Source organism: Manis pentadactyla, chromosome 15, assembly GCF_030020395.1.
Source record: "Manis pentadactyla isolate mManPen7 chromosome 15, mManPen7.hap1, whole genome shotgun sequence".
In the NCBI taxonomy this organism is placed as follows: domain Eukaryota; kingdom Metazoa; phylum Chordata; class Mammalia; order Pholidota; family Manidae; genus Manis; species Manis pentadactyla.
Window position 1 is genome coordinate 63,402,171 of NC_080033.1, and position 24,004 is coordinate 63,426,174.

A 24,004-nucleotide genomic window follows, 5' to 3' on the forward strand; every position below is an offset into this window, starting at 1 on the left:
AACCATAGGGAAGTGGTAAAATATCTTTAAGGTTTTGAAATAGGAGAACTATCAATACAAATTCCATATCCAGCAAAAATAGCCTTCAGAAATAAAGGTGAAATGAAGACATTCTCAGATGAAGAGAAATTACAAAAAATCGTGTAGAACAGACCTGCTCTAACCAAATTGCTAAAGGAATTTCTTCAGAGACAAGGGAAATGATACCTGATAGAAATGTGGAATACCGGTAATGAAAAATGAGCAAAGGAAAGAATAAATATAATAGGCCATTCTTCTCTTGAGTCCCTTAAAGTACATTTGAAGGTTGAAAGAAAAACTAAAACATCGTCTACTGGAGTTTTCAATACATGCAGATGGCAAAATGTTGATTTTTAGTAGATAGTAGAAAGCTAAATATATATGTAGTACATATTAGAACTTCTAAAAACTTGACAAAGACAAAAGAGACATGAGGCTTAAAAAAGAGTGGGGGGTGGGGGAAGGTAGATAATTTATTTTAAATGTTCAAATAACCGAAAAGTAATCAGGAAAGGGAAAACACAGGATGGAAACGAGACAGACATGGTCCTTACTTCCATGACAACTTAAGAAGCAGATAAGTATCTGCATTTTATGATAAAACTCCTGCAGGAAAATGAAAAGCAGGGCACTCTGACGCAGACTAACAACAATGGTCAGGAAAGGCCTCTGTGAGGAGGTGAGCTTTCATTTAAGAGCAAGAACAGATCTAGGGGGCCGGGCATCCCAGGAAGACAGAGCGGCGTGAGTGAAGACCCCAAACAGGAAACGGATTGGGTGTTGGGGGAGCAAAGACCACGGGGGCAGGAGCAGTGGGCAAGGTCAATGCGTGATAAAATAGAGAAGAGAGAGAGACACTGTACGATGCTAGAGGCTACAATCCCTAGGCTGGGTTTCGTTCCAAGCACAGTGAGAAGCTGCTCAGGTGTTGTGTTGGAGAAGCAGAGTTCTACTGAAGTTTTTTTGAGGAACCTCCATATTGTATTCCTTAGCAGCTGCAGCCCTTTGCACGTCCATCAGCAGTATACGAGGGCTCCAATTGGTCCGCATCCTCACCAGCACTTGTCTTGTCTTTTGTTTTGTTTTGATAAACATGAGCCCTCTTATATGAGGTATCTAACAGTAGTCAAACTCATAGAAGCAAAGAGCAGAATGAGGCTCTTGAAAAGTTTCAGTAATGCAAGATGAAAAAGTTCTAGAGGTCTATTGTACAACACCGTGCCTGTGGCTAAGCATATTCTACTACTGTATAAATCTATCAAAGGTAGTTCTCATGGTAAGTGCTCTTATCACAATACAATAAAAAAAATGTTAGTGGAAAAAAAAAAAGAAATGAATATTAGAATTCATCCAAAAAAGGAAAGGAAGGGGTTACTCAGGAGAACCCTACCTACCCCAACCCAAGGTGGGAGATTCCTGGGCAGAGCGTACACACGCTCCCCAGGGTTTGGCTGAGGATAACGCAGCCGAATAAACAAGGAGGTCCCAGGCAAGAGCCAGTTTCTCATTCCTTTGACAGCTGAGTGGTTAGCTTCCCTGGGCAGAAATGTGTACAAATCTGGATTACATCGAACAGTCAGATGCCTTATCTAAAAGACGACAGCCAAAGCTTGATCTTTGGCCGGCGGGGAGAATTAAAAGGTGTTTATGTTTCAGAAATAATCAGAGTCAGACATCTCAAAATTAAAATTCTTTGTCAGCCTATCAATATTTATGAATGTGTAAGATTTCCGACAGCCCCATTCCACAATTTCCATGCATTGCAGGTTGAGAGATGTCTGACCTTGGGGATAGATAGCATCTCTCTTTGCCAGCACATTTCTCACTTCACTCCGCAGAGCAAAGTTTACTTAAAACTATGACCCATCATTTGGGTAGGTTACCTGTATTCACTTTCCCACTGAAGCCACCAGAGTAAGATTTCGTTACTTAAAACACACCTGGCAGGGCTGAAAAACTAAACTACGGTTTCCCTATACACAATCAACTCCAAAAAGCCATGAGCCCAATGAATGTTGACTATTAGATGCTACCACCAATCTAGTTTGAAACAAAGGCAAGATTTGACTTCAGAATAAAAGGTTCCTAGTCATAGTTTTGACATTAGCACGTTGTGTGAACTTGGTCAAGTCATTTTTACCTTCAGTGGCTTCAATTTTATTATCTGCAAAATAGTCATGGTGTGTAGACATGTGTACTGTGGGTGTGGGTGTGTGCATGAGTGAGAGAGTGTATGTGTGTGTGTGTAAAGATCAGGTTCTCTAGAAGCAAAGCCTGAGACAAGGTGTCAGAGGCATGTGATTAACTGAGGGGTTCTCTTTGAGACAAACAGGTCAGGGAGGAGAAGCAAGAGAGAAAAGGGGAAAGTGTTGAACAAGAATACAGTCTCAGGGAAAATCTAGCCTTAGCCTGACTCATGACAAAAGAATAAACAGACCAGGAGTACAACACACAGATTTGTATGTCAGAATAGTCCCCACCTTGAGACAAGAGGGTCAGTGTTTTGTTTTAACCCCCCTTATTAGGCATTGGGCCGCATCCAGGAGGGAAGCAATGATTTCTCCTGGGTAAAGAGGCCATTCTTAAGTGATGATAATTCTTTGGAGGAGGCCAGCCATGAGCCCTTAGCAGCTAAATCCACAGCAGTTGGTGGGGATGGACACACTGAGCCCAGAACAAAGAGCTGGACAAGACACCAACATGTATGTTGCATACATATGAACGAGAGCACACTGCACACATGTGGATGAAGGGAATGAAGGCGTGTGTGTGCATAAACACAGATGCACTGGGGAAAGCTGGTAAACGGTGGGTAGAGAAAGAGGGAGGTTGACTTCTACTCTCTCTGTTGGCCTGTGAGGTTATTATGAGAACAAACTGAGATAATACTTGAGGAAAGAGAAACTCGTGCCTCATGTTTTCCTCCTCTGTGGAGGTGAGTGATGCCCCCAACCACCTCAGATTGTTTCATCATACATGTGATAGCTCGTTAAAGCTGTGGTTATGTGTTATGTGGTGGCTATTTTCTCTGTGCGGAGGATCACGTTGCTAGCAACTCCCAGTTAAATAGATCCCATAACAACCTTGAAACCTCAGGGCTCCATCAAAAAAGGCATGATTCAACTTGGATTGAAAGGAAACAAGAAGAATGCATAGCTGTTGCACTGAAGGAGTCTAACATTGAAGAGAGAAAAAGCATGAAAATGGGGGCTGGGGGTGTCCCAGGCTATGAGCCAAATGCCCTGGTAGCAGCTGGGCTCAGCAAAGAATGCTCAACTATTTTTAGCCTCTATTTGGGTATACTGATTTCCGGAACAATATCCTCTAATTATGGTGTCTAGGATTGTATCCTGCCCCCCACCCTTCCTCTAGCAGAAGCAGTCATGCCCCACTGTCCAGCAACTCTTCCCAGGTGCTCCTCAAACCAGACAAGGTTTCTTAGCTGTCTAGATACGCCATCCTGGAGCTGGCTTTAGCTTCAACATCCATCAGAGCATCTTGCTGGTGGCAAAGGGCAGTCCTTGCGTCCTCCCCTCCGCAGGCTGCCCTGTGGCCTTCTGGTGCCAGCTGACATCCAGCACAAAGCACTGATACCACTTTTGTTGTTGTTTTCAGAACAACACTGCAAAACACAATTCCATCTCAGCGGCTCACGGAGTGGGAAAATGACATTTACAGCCTATTCCGGTAACCTATGGCTACATAACAAGTCACTCCAAAACTTAGTGGCTTAAAACGGCTCCTGTAGTCTTTCTCAGGATTCTGTGGCTTGGCTTGGCTTGGCGAGGGCCGTAGTTCTGCTAGTCTTTCATGTCATTGCAGATGGCAGTTGGGGCTGGTGACATCTGGAAATTCAACTGGGATGCTGGCTGACGTCTAAGAGCATCTCCCGAGTAACAACATGCAATGGGGAGAAAAGACATCAACAGGCTAAGGAGAGGGAAGGGAATGGAAAGTTATGAATACCTGCATCTCATTTTTTAAAACAATGAAAACCAAGCCGCAAAGCCCAAGTATCTGCCTAGCTGCCTTTTGCCTCCTTCCTTTCCACCACTTCTCTTTCCTTGACCTTATCAGCCAAGGTCGTGGGGTGAAAACTGAGCCAGAAATGATAGGAATCAGTGAGCCAACATTCAGGCCCCACCTTCGACACACAGTTAATGTCTACATGCACAAACCCACACACTGTGCCACAGTGGGAGTGAAGGAACAAGTTTATGGAGACGCTTTCTTGAGGACGGTAATTTTCTATCTGAGAATCCGAGTCCTCCCAGGAGCCACGTCTCCAGTAAGACTCGCTGCCGCTCTGCAGTGTCTCCTGTCCTGGGTCTCCAGCCCTGAAAGAGGTCTTGGAATTCTCGAAGTCCGATTACCTGTCCCAAAGGGAGTGCTAAAACGGATAAAGTAATGAGAAATGATTACACATTTCTGAATCTTCATGGCAAAGGGGGCCCACAGATGATAAGACGACCACAGATTTTCTTGCCGGATATGCCGTGTCTTGCTCGCCTGCCCTATCTAAAATGTTGAGCTAATCACCTTCTGCTCAAATGTAATTTTCTCTGTGCATTTCTACCTGTCTGATAGTATCTTTTTTAGTTCATTGTCTGTCTCTCCATGAAGGCAAAGACTTTATGTTGCTCACTGTATATCCCCCTTAATTAGTACCTGGTACACAGTAGGTACTCATTAAATACCTGTTGGATGAATTAACATTAATTCAAATCCAATTAAGTATAAGGCACTGTAGTATTTGCTCTGTGCAGTTGTGCTATGCAACATGAGAAGTTATCCTTCACTAGATTGCAGTGCACATTAGTAACTCTAATGCTCAGGAAAACTACAAGGGCATTCAGAGTACAAAAAAATATCTATTGAGAGAGCACAGAAAAAAATCAGGAAAGACTTCATGGATTTAAGCACTATCACGTGATTGACAGAAGTGTGATTCAGACAAAACGCAAGCACCCCATGGGCTTGCTGTGACTCAGGTACTGTGTGAAATGCCCATCATTTGAGAACCAGACTTCCTGACTCTGTGACCTTGGATTATTAACTTGTACTTTGTGGAACTTGGCTTCTTCCTCTATAAAATTAACATCTCCGCCTAGATAATCACTAAGATGCCTTTCCATGACAACTAAGGGGACAGTGAAAGAAGGAGCAGGGTTTGGGCACTAATTCCTCAGTCAGCAGAGGCGTGAGCAATAAAATGGCATTAGATTAATAAAGGTTAAAACACCCATAACCAAACTGTCTGCTATCAAGACCTAACCTACCAAAGTTGTACTCCATGGAGTTAACTGTAATAAAGAGAAAATTGGAAACCAACTGGAAATTTTTTGGAATGACTCATTTTAAACTAATTCAGACTTAAAGAAAAATTGCAAAACCTAACTTTCCATATATCTCACCCAATTTCTCCTAATTTTTTAAGTCTCTTTCTCCTTAGTGCTTTAAAATGTAACTGGGTTATATCTAGTTATAGGTCTTTATTCTTTCATCTTGCTTTTTACCTGGTGTCTTTACTCAGCACTGGAAAATTGTTTTCTATTACTTCTTTGATCACTTCCTCTTTTCTTGGTCTCTGCTTTCTCTTTGGGGAACTCCCAGCCAATGGGAGATCATAACACACTTTACTCAGGGGAACTAACACCCAAACCAAATCTCTATAAAGGTCTTTCAGTGCTCACCCTCATTCCTGCTTCTCCTCCAACCCCTTCTTCCTCTGCAACCTAGTGAGCCCAAGCTAGGGATGTCGCTGATGCTCCAGGAAAGAATAAGTCCCAAATTAAACCCGACTGTTACTGTCCTGTCCTAGGTGTGCTCTGGGCCCCTTCCTCCAACTCTCCTTTGATAGGTGAATGACAAACTGGTGGTACATCTGTGCCATGGAATATTACACAGCACAAAAAAGGAATAAACTACTGATGACTGAAACTACTCAGGGATCTCAGGGAATTACGCTAAGCAGAAAATCCCCAGCAGTGGAAGGGGTATCAGAAGTGTACACACTGTATGATTCCATGACAAAATTACAGACATAGAGAACAGATAAGCAGATGCCAGGGATGGAGGGGGTAGCATGACATGGGTGTGATGACAAAAGGTAGCACAAGGAAGATATTTGTGGTAATGTATACACCTGTGTCTTGACTGTGGTAGTGGTTACCTGAAGATACACATATGATAAAGCTAGACATCTACATACAAACTCAGAGTACATGTAAAACTGGTAAAGTCTGAATAAACTCTGTGGATTAGACCAATGTCCATTTCCTGGCTTTGACATTGTGCTAGTTATGCAAGATGTTACCACTGGAGGACACTGGGTGAAGGGTAACTCCCTTCTCTGATCCTGTATGGAATCTCCCTGAACATTTTTTTATTTGCAACTTCCCATGAATCTAATTATTTCAAAACAAAAAAAATGTTTTAAATGGGGTCACTGTGATTCCACCTTCATTCCCACATCCAGATATTCATGACCCACTGAGAGAGCCCTCTGCCATTCTTAGGCAAATAGGGTTTCATTCCTTCTATAATCATTTCAATGGGATTTCTGGAGGTAGAGGAAACGAACTCTTGTGCTCAAGTGTGTACAGACAGCAACCCTGACTTGGAAACCATGCATATATCTTTTGAATTAAGAGAAATATGAGGGATCCAAAAGTGGAGCTTCAATCAAAAGCCCAGTCTTAAAAAGAACAAGATTTAAAGAAAGTAGCCTACATTTAGGACCATGTTAGGGAGAGAAAGTAACCTCCTTTTAGAAATCCTTAGGGATTTTAAGCCCTGCCCTTGAAATGAGATGGCACATCAGAAATGTTTTGGACATTGTTGGATCCTGTTAACTGAGCATTTGTAAAATTGCCCTTCAGAATTGTGTCCTTAACTTTTGTTGAAGATCTTTCCTAGGAAATGTCCATATCAAAATGGCAGTGAAACTTCTTTTAAAGACATTTTCCCATCACTTACTTAATGTCTCCCCTAAAGTGTATCTATCTATTACTTCTAGCGCAGTGGCTCTCAAAGTGTGGTCCCCAGTCCAACAGTGTCAGTATTGCCTGGAAATCTGTTAGAAATAAAAATTTCCAGGTCACAGTGATTCAGAAACTCTGCAGATGGGACTCAGATATCTCTTTAATAGGCCCTCCAGGAATTTCCAATGTGTGCTAGAATTTGAAAACTGTTACTTTAGAATATAATGATGGGTTCTTTATTGTTAGATTTGGTTGCAATAAGAAAGTACTTTTTATGACCTAAAAATAAAAGAAAAACTATGTAGTTGTGGAGTAAATCCCTAATAAAATTGTGTTTATTCTAACTTTCTGCTACTGGGAACCTTATATATCATAAATTCCACTTTTTCATTTTGCTTTTGCTGCTAGGAAGCTCAGAGCCAAGATGGAAGATCAGTTATAGCAAATATATTAATCCATGGAGTTATATAGACTCCTTTTTCAATTTCTTTTCCTTTCCTTACCCCAACTTCTTATCTTAATTTTATTGGATTTTGTTCTTTTGGGGAGAGTAGAAAGTTATAAGTACAGTCAATAAATACAAGAATCTTTAATGACAGTGGCACTGTATTCTTATATGCTGCCACGTGTTCTATTCTGAGTATGAACAGATTGTGCAGATCAAGTAGATGCTACCAGATATTACATTGTTTCAAAAATAGATGACAGAAGAGGAAAATCCAGATACTGTCTAGAAAAAAAAATCTTCATGTGTAATTCCCAGGGGTAATCTTATGAAATAGAATTATTGCCTTTTTGTTTAAATGTAAGAAAAGGGATTTAGACTTGGATTTATTATGTTAGCCTATTAGCCACTATTGCTCTTTTGGATTCTTGCCTTTGGGTGATTTTTTATTGTTGAGAATTGTTTTCTGTTTCCATCATCTTGAAACAAACAATATGTATTTCAATTGTCAGATTTTCCCCCAGCCAACACACCAATACAATTCCCATTTGAAAAAGTCCGTCTAAAATGTTATACATAACTTACAAAACACCACAAGGTTTAACAATTCCCATGAATGCGTTATATTTTGGGTCTTATCTGTGACCCATTCTAACATGTCTTTGAAAAAGATATGGTTAAATAAATGCTCAAATAAAACTTGAGGTGAACAACCACACTAATAATTAATGTTTCTTGAGCAACACTTAAATTGACTTTTTTTTTTAGAAGTTTGAACTTTGGAAGACAGAGAAAAAGTGTAAGACGTATGCTCTGAAGACTGAAAACCGACTTGCATAGACTGTTATGTTTCTACCGGACAACACTGTTCTAGATCTCACAGCTCTGGACCCCATTATTCTACTTCCCTTCGAATCTGCCTGATTCTTCTTTGGAGACCCGGCACAATCATTTTCTAGGGGCTGGTCCTAGCCAGACCCCCGACGCTTGGCCAGATCTGGTTCTAAATCAGGCAACTACACAGAACCTTGGGGCTGCTGCCGACCTGCTCCAAATGGTCCCACCTGTTAGAATCCCCTGCTGCCCCACCCGCAGCAGCACAGAGCCTCTGGGCAGCGCACCCCAACACTCCAGGTTCTGATAATTCTGTTGGCACACACCCTATGTGTTAGTTTCCTGTGCTGCCACAAGAAATCACTGTAAACTTAGTGGCGTAAAACAACACAGATTTATTTTTACCTTTCTGGAGGTCGGATGTTTGATGACAGACTCACCTGGCTAAGATCAAGATGCTGGGGGTGGGGGGGCTGTACTTCTTCCTTGGGACTCTGTTGTCTTGCCTTTTTCAGCTTCTGGAGGCCACCTGCACTTCCTGGCTCTCGCCCCCTTCGTCTGCAAGGCCAGAGCAGCTGGCTGAGTCTCTGTCACAGCATGTCTCTCTAAACCGACTCTTCTTCACTTGCTTCCACTTTTAAAGACCCTTGTGATTCTACTGGACCCCGATACATGCCTTGTCTTGCCAATGGGTTTCAGCCCTGGGCAAGTTCATTATGGATTCAATGAAACCAAAAAAATGACAGTAAAATGTTCTTGGGATGAAAAGGTTTACACCCAACTGCATTTCCACGGTGGCAGGTCAATCACTAAAATCCCATCCACTCAGAGCCAATCTGCATGCAGCAAGCCGGTCTCTGCTCTGGGCCTCTCGGCCCGCACAGCCGTCCTCTGCCTCTGTCCTCAGTGCTGCCACCACTCCAGTCTCTGCTCTCCTGCAGCCTTGCAGCCCTGCCACTGTGCCACCCAGAGCACTGGGTGGGGCTCTTTATATAGAGTCAATAACAACGCATTGCCCACCTGTGTATGGTGAGCTAGCCGACCAGGGCCAGGTGAGAATCCTGGCCACAGGAACCTTCATTTCATCCACATGCCTATTTTAAGGGTTGCTGATTGCAACCTTAATTCCACCTGCAACTTTAATTTCCCTTTGCCACATAATGTATTCATGAGTTCTGAGGATTAAGACATGGACATCTTATTCTGTCCACCATGACCAGTGAGCCAACGAGTGAGTAACTGAGTGGCCAGCACACCAGGCCGGTAGACTGCCGGCAGGAGGGTCCAGCTCTGGGTAGTGACCGCTCAGTAGGTAGGAAGCAGTCTGTTTTCGGGGTCCTTCTCATAGGCAGAGTGGAAGTGCAGGCCGCACACCCACCCTCATTCCTTCACCCCTCTGAGCTTCACTCACCTTGCCTACAACATAAAGATATTAGCAGCACCTGTTTCTCATGGTGATTGTAAACATTACGTGGGAAAACATGTCGGTGTCTGGAATATAGTGGCAACATAATGAAAAGGCTTTGAAAGAATGAAAACATAATATTACTACTAATAAAAATGGATGTATGGGGGGGCGGAAGATGGCGGCGTGAGTAGAGCAGCGGAAATCTCCTCCCAAAACAACATATATCTATGAAAATATAACAAAGACAACCCTTCCTAGAATAAAGACCAGAGGACACAGGACAATATCCAGACCACATCCACACCTGAGAGAACCCAGCGCCTCGCGAAGGGGGTAAGATACAAGCCCCGGCCCCGCGGGAGCCGAGCGCCCCTCCCCCCAGCTCCCGGCGGGAGAGGAGCAGGCAGAGCGGGAGGGAGACGGAGCCCAGGGCTGCCGAACACCCAGCCCCAGCCATCCGGGCCAGAGTGCAGGGCCCTCGATACTGGGAAAACAGGGCAGCAAGAACAGTGAGCAGGCACTGGAGGCTGGGCGACAGAGGACATAAGAAAAGCGCGCGACCATTTTTTTTTTTTTTTTTTCTTTTTTGCTGCTTTGTTTTGGCGAGCGCTTTTTGGAAGTCTTAAAGGGACAGGGACCGCAATATTAGGGAAACAGGGCAGAAAGACCGGTGAGCAGAGGCCTGAGGCTGGCACCGGAGAATAAAGAAAAACGAACGACCACCTTTTTTTTTTAATTAAAAATTTTTTTTTTTTTTAATTAAAAAAATTTTTTTTCTTGTTTTTTTTTGTGGTCGTTGTTTTGTTTTGGCGGGTGCTTTTTGGAAGTCTTAAAGGGGCAGGGCGGGCCACTTAATCCAGAGGTAGGGAATCTGGGATCTCTGGGCACCCTAACCCCTGGGCTGCAGGGAGCAGGGAGGCCCCTTACGGAGATAAATAGCCTCCCAGCAGCTCCTGCTCCAACGCGACTCCACCATTTTGGAGTAGCTGCCCGAGCCAGGCCACGCCCACAGCAACAGCGGAGATTAACTCCATAGCAGCCGGGCAGGAAGCAGAAACCCTGTCTGCGCGCAGCTGCGCAGCACAAGCCACTAGAGGCCGCTGTTCTCCCAGGAGAGGAGGGCCACAAACCAACAAGAAAGGAAGTCCTTCCAGCCGTCACTCGTCCCAGTTCTGCAGACTATTCCTATCACCATGAAAAGGCAAAGCTACAGGCAGACAAAGATCACAGAGACAACACCAGAGAAGGAGACAGACCTAACCAGTCTTCCTGACAAAGAATTCAAAATAAGAATCATAAACATGCTGACAGAGATGCAGAGAAATACGCAAGAAAAATGGGATGAAGTCCGGAAAGAGATCACAGATGCCAGAAAGGAGATCGCAGCAATGAAACAAACTCTGGAAGGGTTTATAAGCAGAATGGATAGAATGCAAGAGGCCATTGATGGAATTGAAATCAGAGAACAGGAACGCATAGAAGCTGACATAGAGAGAGACAAAAGGATCTCCAGGAATGAAACAATATTAAGAGAACTGTGTGACCAATCTAAAAGGAGCAATATCCGTATTATAGGGGTCCCAGAAGAAGAAGAGAGAGGCAAAGAGATGGAAAGTATCTTAGAAGAAATAATTGCTGAAAACTTCCCCACACTGGGGGAGGAAGTAATCAAACAGACCACGGAAATACACAGAACCCCCAACAGAAAGGATCCAAGAAGGGCAACACCAAGACACATAATAATTAAAATGGCAAAGATCAAGGACAAGGAAAGAGTGTTAAAGGCAGCTAGAGAGAAAAAGGTCACCTATAAAGGGAAACCCATCAGGCTAACGTCAGATTTCTCAACAGAAACCCTACAGGCCAGAAGAGAATGGCATGATATATTTAATACAATGAAACAGAAGGGCCTTGAACCAAGGATACTGTATCCAGCACGACTATCATTCAAATATGATGGTGGGATTAAACAATTCCCAGACAAACAAAGCTGAGGGAATTTGCTTTCCACAAAACACCTCTACAGAACATCTTACAGGGACTGCTCTAGATGGGAGCACTCCTAGAAAGAGCACAGCACAAAACACCCAACATATGAAGAATCGAGGAGGAGGAACAAGAAGGGAGAGAAGAAAAGAATCTCCAGACAGTGTATATAACAGCTCAATAAGCGAGCTAAGTTAGGCAGTAAGATACTAAAGAGGCTAACCTTGAACCTTTGGTAACCACGAATTTAAAGCCTGCAATGGCAATAAGTACATATGTTTCAATAGTCACCCTAAATGTTAATGGGTTGAATGCACCAATCAAAAGACACAGAGTAACAGAATGGATAAAAAAGCAAGACCCATCTATATGCTGCTTACAAGAAACTCATCTCAAACCCAAAGACATGTACAGACTAAAAGTCAAGGGATGGAAAAACATATTTCAAGCAAACAACAGTGAGAAGAAAGCAGGGGTTGCAGTACTAATATCAGACAAAATAGACTTCAAAACAAAGAAAGTAACAAGAGATACAGAAGGACACTACATAATGATAAAGGGCTCAGTCAAACAAGAGGATATAACCATTCTAAATATATATGCACCCAACACAGGAGCACCAGCATATGTGAAACAAATACTAACAGAACTAAAGGGGGATATAGACTGCAATGCATTCATTCTAGGAGACTTCAACACACCACTCACCCCAAAGGATAGATCCACTGGGCAGAAAATAAGTAAGGACACGGAAGCACTGAACAACACAGTAGAGCAGATGGACCTAATAGACATCTATAGAACTCTACATCCAAAAGCAGCGGGATATACATTCTTCTCAAGTGCACATGGAACATTCTCCAGAATAGACCACATACTAGGCCACAAAAAGAGCCTCAGAAAATTCCAAAAGATTGAAATCCTACCAACCAACTTTTCAGACCACAAAGGCATAAAACTAGAAATAAACTGTACAAAGAAAGCAAAGAGGCTCACGAACACATGGAGGCTTAACAACACGCTCCTAAATAATCAATGGATCAATGACCAAATCAAAATGGAGATACAGCAATATATGGAAACAAATGACAACAACAACACTAAGCCCCAACTTCTGTGGGACACAGCAAAAGCAGTCTTAAGAGGAAAGTATATAGCAATCCAAGCATATTTAAAAAAGGAAGAGCAATCCCAAATGAATGGTCTAATGTCACAATTATCGAAATTGGAAAAAGAAGAACAGATGAGGCCTAAGGTCAGCAGAAGGAGGGACATAATAAAGATCAGAGAAGAAATAAATAAAATTGAGAAGAATAAAACAATAGCAAAAATCAATGAAACCAAGAGCTGGTTCTTCGAGAAAATAAACAAAATAGATAAGCCTCTAGCCAGACTTATTAAGAAGAAAAGAGAGTCAACACAAATCAACAGTATCAGAAACGAGAAAGGAAAAATCACGACGGACCCCACGGAAATGCAAAGAATTATTGGAGAATACTATGAAAACCTATATGCTAACAAGCTGGGAAACCTAGGAGAAATGGACAACTTCCTAGAAAAATATAACCTTCCAAGATTGACCCAGGAAGAAACAGAAAATCTAAACAGACCAATTACCAGCAACGAAATTGAAGAGGTAATCAAAAAACTACCAAAGAACAAAACCCCCGGGCCAGATGGACTTACCTCGGAATTTTATCAGACATACAGGGAAGACATAATACCCATTCTCCTTAAAGTTTTCCAAAAAATAGAGGAGGAGGGGATACTCCCAAACTCATTCTATGAAGCTAACATCACCCTAATACCAAAACCAGGCAAAGACCCCACCAAAAAAGAAAACTACAGACCAATATCCCTGATGAACGTAGATGCAAAAATACTCAACAAAATATTAGCAAACCGAATTCAAAAATACATCAAAAGGATCATACACCATGACCAAGTGGGATTCATTCCAGGGATGCAAGGATGGTACAACATTCGAAAGTCCATCAACATCATCCACCACATCAACAAAAAGAAAGACAAAAACCACATGATCATCTCCATAGATGCTGAAAAAGCATTTGACAAAGTTCAACATCCATTCATGTTAAAAACTCTCAGCAAAATGGGAATAGAGGGCAAGTACCTCAACATAATAAAGGCCATCTATGATAAACCCACAGCCAACATTATATTGAACAGCGAGAAGCTGAAAGCATTTCCTCTGAGATCGGGAACTAGACAGGGATGCCCACTCTCTCCACTGTTATTTAACATAGTACTGGAGGTCCTAGCCACGGCAATCAGACAAAATAAAGAAATACAAGGAATCCAGATTGGTAAAGAAGAAGTTAAACTGTCACTATTTGCAGATGACATGATACTGTACATAAAAAACCCTAAAGACTCCACCCCAAAACTACTAGAACTGATATCGGAATACAGCAAAGTTGCAGGATACAAAATCAACACACAGAAATCTGTGGCTTTCCTATATACTAACAATGAACCAACAGAGAGAGAAATCAGGAAAACAACTCCATTCACAATTGCATCAAAAAAAATAAAATACCTAGGAATAAACCTAACCAAAGAAGTGAAAGACTTATACTCTGAAAACTACAAGTCACTCTTAAGAGAAATTAAAGGGGACACTAACAGATGGAAACTCATCCCATGCTCGTGGCTACGAAGAATTAATATCGTTAAAATGGCCATCCTGCCCAAAGCAATATACAGATTTGATGCAATCCCTATGAAACTACCAGCAACATTCTTCAATGAACTGGAACAAATAATTCAAAAATTCATATGGAAACACCAAAGACCCCGAATAGCCAAAGCAATCCTGAGAAAGAAGAATAAAGTAGGGGGGATCTCACTCCCCAACTTCAAGCTCTACTATAAAGCCATAGTAATCAAGACAATTTGGTACTGGCACAAGAGCAGAGCCACAGACCAATGGAACAGACTAGAGAATCCAGACATTAACCCAGACATATATGGTCAATTAATATTTGATAAAGGAGCCATGGACATACAATGGCGAAATGACAGTCTCTTCAACAGGTGGTGCTGGCAAAACTGGACAGCTACATGTAGGAGAATGAAACTGGACCATTGTCTAACCCCATATACAAAAGTAAACTCAAAATGGATCAAAGACCTGAATGTAAGCCATGAAACCATTAAACTCTTGGAAGAAAACATAGGCGAAAACCTCTTAGACATAAACATGAGTGACCTCTTCTTGAACATATCTCCCCGGGCAAGGAAAACAACAGCAAAAATGAGTAAGTGGGACTATATTAAGCTGAAAAGCTTCTGTACAGCAAAAGACACCATCAATAGAACAAGAAGGATCCCTACAGTATGGGAGAATATATTTGAAAATGACACATCCGATAAAGGCTTGACGTCCAGAATATATAAGGAGCTCACACGCCTCAACAAACAAAAAACAAATAACCCAATTAAAAAATGGGCAGAGGATCTGAACAGACAGTTCTCCAAAAAAGAAATACAGATGGCCAACAGACACATGAAAAGATGCTCCACATCGCTAATTATCAGAGAAATGCAAATTAAAACTACAATGAGGTATCACCTCACACCAGTAAGGATGGCTGCCATCCAAAAGACAAACAACAACAAATGTTGGCGAGGCTGTGGAGAAAGGGGAACCCTCCTACACTGCTGGTGGGAATGTAAGTTAGTTCAACCATTGTGGAAAGCAGTATGGAGGTACATCAAAATGCTCAAAACAGACTTACCATTTGACCCAGGAATTCCACTCCTAGGAATTTACCCTAAGAATGCAGCAATCAAGTTTGAGAAAGATAGATGCACCCCTATGTTTATTGCAGCACTATTTACAATAGCCAAGAATTGGAAGCAACCTAAATGTCCATCAATAGATGAATGGATAAAGAAGATGTGGTACATATACACAATGGAATACTACTCAGCTATAAGAAAAGGGCAAATCCAATCATTTGCAGCAACATGGATGGAGCTGGAGGGTATTATGCTCAGTGAAACAAGCCAAGTGGAGAAAGAGAAATACCAAATGATTTCACTTATCTGTGGAATATAAGAACAAAGGAAAAACTGAAGGAACAAAACAGCAGCAGAATCACAGAACTCAAGAATGGACTAACAGGTACCAAAGGGAAAGGGACTGGGGAGGATGGGTGGGTAGGGAGGGATAAGGGGGGGAGAAGTAGGGGGGTATTAAGATTAACATGCATGGGGGAGTAGGAGAAAAGGGAGGGCTGTACAACACAGAGAAGGCAAGTAGTGATTCTACAACATTTTGCTATGCTGATAGACAGTGACTGTAAAGGGGTTTATAGGGGAGACCTGGTATAGGGGAGAGCCTAGTAAACATAATATTCGTCATGTAAGTGTAGATTAGTGATAGCAAAAAAAAAAAAAAAAAAAAAAGGGCAGTTCCTGTGTGGTAACCTCCAACGAGTTCTACACAAGGGTATAAAGGGCATATAAAAGTGTAGGCAAAGGGTCTGTTTGTGTTTATACAGAGGATCAAAGCCTAATTGGGCTACCCCGAAAATGAACTAAGATACGATATGAAAAAGAACTTCCAACATCTGCACCCTCTGGAAGACTCATGCCAGAAGATGATCATCAAAAAACCCCAACAAAGATCCACGCACTGCTACAGCTGTAGATGCACTCATCCCACCAGTTCCTGGACCTGCCATGGGAATGAGGAAGGAGATATCTAAGCTGGCCTGTGCATACAGTAAAACAACAAAATTGGACTGGATCTATACTGTTGGAACTCAACCAAGAATTTGGAGAAGTGCAAATTGTAGCGCTCCAAAGTCTTACAACTACAAACTATTTATTGTTAAAAGAACATATGGCATGTGAACAGTCCCCAGGAATGGGTTGTTTTAATTTGTCTGATTTCTCTCAGACTGTTCAAGTTCATTTGGACAATATCCACCATATCATAGATAAGTTTTCACAAATGCCTAAGGTGCCTAACTGGTTTTCTTGGTTTCACTGCAGATGGCTGGTAATTACAGATATGCTTTGGTTATGTAACTATACTCCTATTATGTTAATGTGTGTGTGCAATTTAAGTAGTAGCTTAAAACCTATACATGCTGAAGTTACTCTACAAGAAGATATATCAAAGAAATAATCAATCTTCCCATGTTTTCTTCCGCCTGCTACTTCTATAGCTTTTCTTCTTCCTTCCTAATTACAACCCTTAAATAGAATTCGTGCCTCATATCAAATTTACCGAGTATCATAATTCTTCCAAGTGGTAAAGATACCTCAAGACAAATGCTGGGCATAGAAGCCACAGGGCATAAATATGCAAAGAAGTAAAAAGCTAACTTTTTCAAACAATAAGGCTTCTCTCTCACTTACCAACTTCACATTTCCCTGTATGGCCCCGGAAGATGACTGGTTAGCCAGAGACGGGTAAGATTCCTCAAGGGAGGAACAACCTAAGACAGGCACAGTCGCAGGGGAGCCATCAGGTGAGAAATTGGGGATCAACAGAGGTGAGGCTTAGAACCTCACCCCCCCGTTCTGAGAGAAATCTTCTGCATACATGGATGTTTATTGCCCTGGTCTAGCTTGGATTAACACATAGTCTACAGGCACACACCTGATCGATCATCTACATTTGCTCTCTTACAACACTAAACTATGTTTTCTACCTTTATCTTGTATCTACCTACCACTTCAGCATTTTATTAAAAATAATAATAATAAAGAGAGAAATGTGGTATCCACATATAAATCAAGTATAAAAACCAAATGAGTATTCATATTTGAACTGACTGTTTAGAGTTCATAATGCATGAGCAAAACCGAAAGTTTCTGTGATGACTGCCCTTGTACTGTTCACTATGTAACTTATTCATTATGTAAGAATTTGTTCTACATGTAAAAACTTGTTTGTTATGCCTCAGAAGATTGGAGACTGACAAAAATTAGGCTTGGGGTGGAATAATGATTGTGCATTGAGCATTGACTCCCCTATACAGAATTTTATTGTCGTTAACAACCATTTGATCAATAAATATGAGAGATGCCCTCACAAAAAAAAAAAAAAAAAAAAAAAAAAAAAGGACAGACTTCCAATGGTAAAATAAATAAGTAACCGGGATGTAATGTATAGCATAAGGAATATAGTCAACATATTGTAACAGCTTGGTAGGGTGATAGCTGGAACCTAGAATTATGTATATAAATGTTCTACCACTGTGTTGTACACTTGAAACTCATGTAATGTAATACTGTGTGTCAACTACCCCTCAATAAAAAATAATTATTAAAAAAAAAAAAAAAAAAAAAAATGGATGTATGTTCCAGGGTCACTAAGATACTAAGTCTAGAGACATAATATTCTAGAGTTGAAAGTACCTGGCAATATTCAAATGGAAGATGAAGGGCTGGGGTTCAGAGAGAGGAAACAATAGCATTCAGTTTATCGCAGAAATAAGATTAGAAATCAGCACTGGGTTAGAACCCACAAGACTCCTCTCTTCAAAACCACCCAACCATTTGTCAGAATGTGACGCCAGTGAGGGCCTTCTGCACTTAGCAGGTGGGTGCACACTTCCTTCAAGCCCTGTTTGTACAGGGAAGCTGGTCTTTCTGACGTGTGGGAGCCATTCTCCATAAGCTGATGTTCAACTATTTTTTAAAAATAAAATTTCAGCAAGTTTCAATGCTATGTGGAAAAATTTCACCATATGTACAAGGCAGGATACATAACTGTATATTCACAGTAGCAGCCATTATATAGAGATCAACATCTTTACCTGACCTGAAATTATTGTAAACAAAAAATGCTAACAGTGTTTATTTTATCTTGATGTTGTGCATGGCGAGTGGTTTTTATTTTCTTTTATCTTTTCTATGTTTTCCAGATATTCTACTTGAGCAGGAATTTCTATAATAAGGAAAAGTAGAGGTGCTTTTTTTAAAAAAAAAAATTACAATAATGAGAAAGATACTTTTTTTCTTTGGTCAATGCTTTTGTTCCCTCTTAACTCCAGATTTCTAGAACCTGGATATTCAAAACATATATTTCCTTAATAGTCTCAAAAATATTTCTCCTAGCAATTCCTTCCCCTATTCCTAGGGGATCTCTGCTTTATCCCACATTGCTACAAAACAAAACAAAAAACAACAAAAAACAAAGCCCACTCTAACATAAACTACCTCTGTAAGTAAGTCCATGGACCACAGTGAAATGTCCCCATCAGTGAAAACAATGAATCAGAACATGTGGCTACATACACACCCTGCAGTCACCACCTTCGCCCTCACTAAACCAAAGTTCTCTTTGGTTCCATGATGCTTTCCCTTTCAGTTATCACTACATTCATTATTCAGGCAAACTCCTTGCTTCTATAATTTCATATCAAATAAAGAAATGCATTCTGAGACTGTGGCTCTAAATAGGAATGCAGGCCCAATCTCTCATAACCTGCATCCCCCTGGATGCAATTACTTTAATCTCTTTCTGAACATGTTCCTAATATAGGCTCTTACACAGACCATTTTTCATATGTCTTGGTTTTTCATCACTCAATTCTTGAGTAAGACCACAGACATTAAAATGATAACATATCATGTTGAAATCATGGTTAAGTTCAAGGGGGAAATAACATACTCTTGTCTGCAGCTAGAATGAAAGAAAGTGATTACAGATCATGATGGCATCATTTTCACAATATTTGGACTCGTTTCTTGCTGTCACATTTGGGTTAATGGAGTTACATTTTGAAATTTGTTCTAAAGCATTCAGAGGTCATTGTGCACATGGGGCAGTGGGGGGATGGTGAAGGGGCAAGTTTTCTCAGAACCAGGGCCTTGAAACACTTCATTAATATGGCAAAACCTAGTACAGAAAGATCTCCAAGCCTCCAAATAGAAATGGAAAGAAACCATCATACTTAAAAGTGACTATGAGTTAAAAACCTGAGAAAATAAACTTAAGCCCTTCCTAGTATCCAAAGGGATAATCCCAATAAATCATACTTATGAGATGTGCAGGGTTTATTATATTAATTATTAATAATGTAAGGCTTAGGGCTTCTAGGAGCTCCATGACTGATTCGCCTCCCCTTCTCCACCAAGATTCAGAATTCACCAGAATGGCCCATGTCAGCCCAGCTTGTATCTCTGTATCTATGGCCATTGATTCTCCCTCCATTTTACTCCACTGACTACTATTTCTTCCAAGCTTCAGTCCCTGAAACATCCTAACATATAGGAAGGTCATTAGCTGTTAGGGTTTATAATTTGCTGAATTTCAGCAGCCCATTCATGTTTTCTAAGATCCCCTGCTTCCACTTTGACTATAATCATAATCATATTAATAGCTAGCAGTCACTGAATGTTTTCTATGTGCAGGCATTTTTACTTGAATTATCTCAATTGGCTCCTATAACCATCATATGAGGTAAATACCCATTATTAATCTCTCTCAGGCTCAGTGTTCTCATCTGTATAATGGGGCAATGCAGAATGATGATCACACAATGCATAAATACTCCATCTGGGAATCGCACCCGGGAATCACAGCCATAAGGTCTGTGCTCTTTAACCCCATATGTTGCTTGCCCTGGTCTCCTTGCTACCAAAATTTCCAAGGTCAACCTCATCCAGTCAATCTATAGAACTTGTCTTCTTCTTGAGCTTATCTTATTCCAAAGGACACATATGTCTACTTTCGTACTTACAATTTTAGAATTACAGAACAGTTGCAAAAAATTGGACAGTTTCCATACATCCTTCATCCAGATTCCCCAGAGGCTGTGTTTTTTCACACTGTCTTCAGCCTTCAGGTCATCATTGTCAAACTCAAGCCAACTGAACCGTAGGAAGATAGGGAAATAGCCACAAAAACCATCTATTCTAAGAGTGCCTCACATGGATGGCATGACTTTCCCCTTAGGGGAGGCTCTCAGCTGGCTGTCTCACACTTTCTCTGTCACTAATGATTCTCTCTGTGGACAGCACAGGTACTGACCGTACAGATCTGCACAGGTTTGCATAACAGGTGCATCAAGGATTCTTAATTTTCTTGGGCCCTTGATGAATTGAAAGAATTGTCCCTCTCCCTAGAAAATGCAGATGAACAATCCTACATACTTTGGGTAGTGTGTAGACCCAGGGTACCTCTCTTTGAGTTCAGTCTTACCTGATTTATTGTTTGAAAGCTAACAATCACAGCCGGACCTGCTAACCTCATGCGCCAGCTTTTGCTCAATCTTCATGCAGCATCTCCACGTCACTAACCCTGGAGAGGCTGCCAAAGAAAAGCAGAGCCACTGCTGAACCATGGCTGCGGAAATGGCCGTTTGCCAAAGAATACATGTAACTGCCACCAGGACAACCTCGTCAGGCGGTGAGGACAGTCGATCCCCTCCTCCTGCTGGGTCAAATCCATTGCTTCTGGGATTTCCTGACACCAGGGCAGTCTGGTCAGCTCCTCAGTTTCATACTTGCAGGAGGTCAATCCACTTATCCATGCAGACCCCAGCGACTTCTCACAAATTAGTATTTATGAGCCTAATATTCTGTCCAAGCTAAACATTCTAAGTTAAACGCAGCCCACTTCCTTGTTGATATACTGCAAGTCTGAACTTCTCAGGTCAATATTCTATGAGAGGATCAGGTGGTTACCAGTGAAATCACAACACCTAAGGAAGGTCTTAAAACAGAGAGAATAGTTGGTCTTTGGGTTCCTCAGAGCATGAGAGGAAGTCTTCTTCAGGTAACATAAAACCAAAATGTGGATTGCATTTTCAAATATTAATAGGTTGAAAAATATAACAGGTATTTCCAATAATACTCACATTTTAGAAATACAGAACTAGTGTATCCTCAGCATAGCATAAGGAAAAGAACTCAGGTTTTGGAATTAGGCAATTAAACCTGATGTTGCATGCACCATTTAACTACATGACTTTGCTTAGTCAAATTTTCCTCTTCTCTAAAATGAGGAAATAATGCACACAAGGAAGGACTGTGATGAAGAGAAAATGTGATAATGTGCACAATAAGGACTTTGCATCCAGGTCTAACTCAATAAATCTTAGATCTCTTTCCCGTAGAATTCTTTTCCAGGTGTCCAGAGCAGCAAGCACTATACATGACACATTTTTTTTAAATCACACCCAGAGAAATCATAACACAATTTGAAAACTAAAGACAAAGAAAAAACTCTTGAAAGCAGCCAGAGGGAAAAATCGTGTACATATAGGGGAGCAATTCCAATGACTATGGATTTCTCATCAGAAACCATGGACACCAGAACTGCAAGAACTATCAACCCAGAATTCTCTATCTGGTAAAAAATATCCTTCACCCCTGAAGGTGGAATAAAGACATTCTGAGATGAAGGGAGGTGAAGAGGATTCACTGCCACCAGACCGTCTCTGCAAGAAATGCTCACAGTTCTTTAGACAGAAGGGAAATTATAACAGCAAGAAACTTGGAATATTAGAATGCAAGAAGAACACAAGAAATGACAACTACTTGGGTAAAATAATAAAGCATTCTTCTCTTCTTTAGTTGGCTAAAATACGTATGATGGTTAAGGTACAAATTATTACACTGGGTTTTCAATATATTGATGCAGTTATATGTATGTACAGTAATATGTATCATGCAATCATACATATGATAACTACAATATAAAGAGGGAAAAGGCAAAAGTACCTATATATTATAGCTGGGTAGGTCTGTACTCCACTTGAAGTTTGAAATATTAATTCTGAGTAGAAAGTGAAAAGTTAAACATATATATATATATACATACATATATATATATATATATATATATATAGTAACCCTAAGAGTGACAATCAAAAAAAAAACTATATAAAGTAGTGATACAGTAAATATCTCAACAGAAAAATTAAAATAGAAAACTAAAAAAGTCCAATCATCCACAATAAACCAGAAAAGGGGAAACCAAGAAATGAAAAACAGAAAATAAACAGTATGCCTCCATCCAAACATATCATGGCACACACATGAAATGTAAGAAGTCTAATCACACTACTTAAAAGATAGATATTGTCAGAATAAATTTTAAACATCAGATCCAAGGATATGTTCACTTGAAATATGATATAGGCAGGTTATAGGAAAAGGGTGGAGAAGATGTCCCTGGAAAATGCTACCCAAGATGCTGCAGTGATTCTGTGAATAGCAGACAAAGCAGACTTAAGAACAAGGAAAATGACCAGAAATAACATGGGACATTATCTAATGATGAAAAGATCAGGTGACCAAGAGATGTAAGTGTATATTCACCTAAAAACAGAGCTTTGAAATACATGAAGCATAAACTAACAGAAATAGAGAAATCCACAACATCTTTCAGTCACAGATAGCATGAACCAACGAAAGCTCAGTAAGGATACAGAAGAACCAAACACCATCATCAATGTACTTGACTTAACTGACTTTTGCAAATGGTCCCACCATCGAGATGAGAAGGATGCTCTATCAAAAGAAAAGTGTCAGAGGGGCGGAAGATGGCGGCGTGAGTAGAGCAGCGGAAATCTCCTCCCAAAACAACATATATCTATGAAAATATAACAAAGACAACCCTTCCTAGAATAAAGACCAGAGGACACAGGACAATATCCAGACCACATTCGCACCTGAGAGAACCCAGCGCCTCGCGAAGGGGGTAAGATACAAGCCCCGGCCCCGCAGGAGCCGAGCGCCCCTCCCCCCAGCTCCCAGCGGGAGAAGAGCAGGCAGAGCGGGAGGGAGACGGAGCCCAGGGCTGCCGAACACCCAGCCCCAGCCATCCGGGCCAGAGTGCAGGGCCCTCGATACTGGGAAAACAGGGCAGCAAGAACAGTGAGCAGGCACTGGAGGCTGGGCGACAGAGGACATAAGAAAAGCGAGTGACCATTTTTTTTTTTTTTTTTGCTTTTTTGCTGCTTTGTTTTGGCGAGCGCTTTTTGGAAGTCTTAAAGGGACAGGGACCCCAATACTAGGGAAACAGGGCAGAAAGACCGGTGAGCAGAGGCCTGAGGCTGGCACCGGAGAATAAAGAAAAACGAACGACCACCTTTTTTTTTTTAATTAAAAAAATTTTTTTTTTTTTAATTAAAAAAATTTTTTTTCTTGTTTTTTTTTGTGGTCGTTGTTTTGTTTTGGCGGGTGCTTTTTGGAAGTCTTAAAGGGGCAGGGCGGGTCACTTAATCCAGAGGTAGGGAATCCGGGATCTCTGGGCACCCTAAACCCTGGGCTGCAGGGAGCAGGGAGGCCCCTTACGGAGATAAATAGCCTCCCAGCAGCTCCTGCTCCAAC

At 41.2% G+C, this 24,004-nt stretch overlaps 1 long non-coding RNA gene across 3 annotated transcripts in view; it reads right to left on the bottom strand.

Moving 5' to 3' along the window:
- The window catches only part of LOC118924482 (uncharacterized), a 201,661-nt gene that overhangs the window by 80,636 nt on the left and 97,021 nt on the right, over positions 1-24,004 (bottom strand). The window contains exon 3 of one of the 3 annotated variants that reach the window (XR_008993962.1): positions 8,611-8,827. The exons of the other annotated variants lie outside the window; for them this stretch is intronic. This is a non-coding gene — a long non-coding RNA (uncharacterized LOC118924482). Of the gene's footprint in view, positions 1-8,610; positions 8,828-24,004 lie in introns of those variants that run through there. 3 annotated transcript variants of the gene reach the window in all.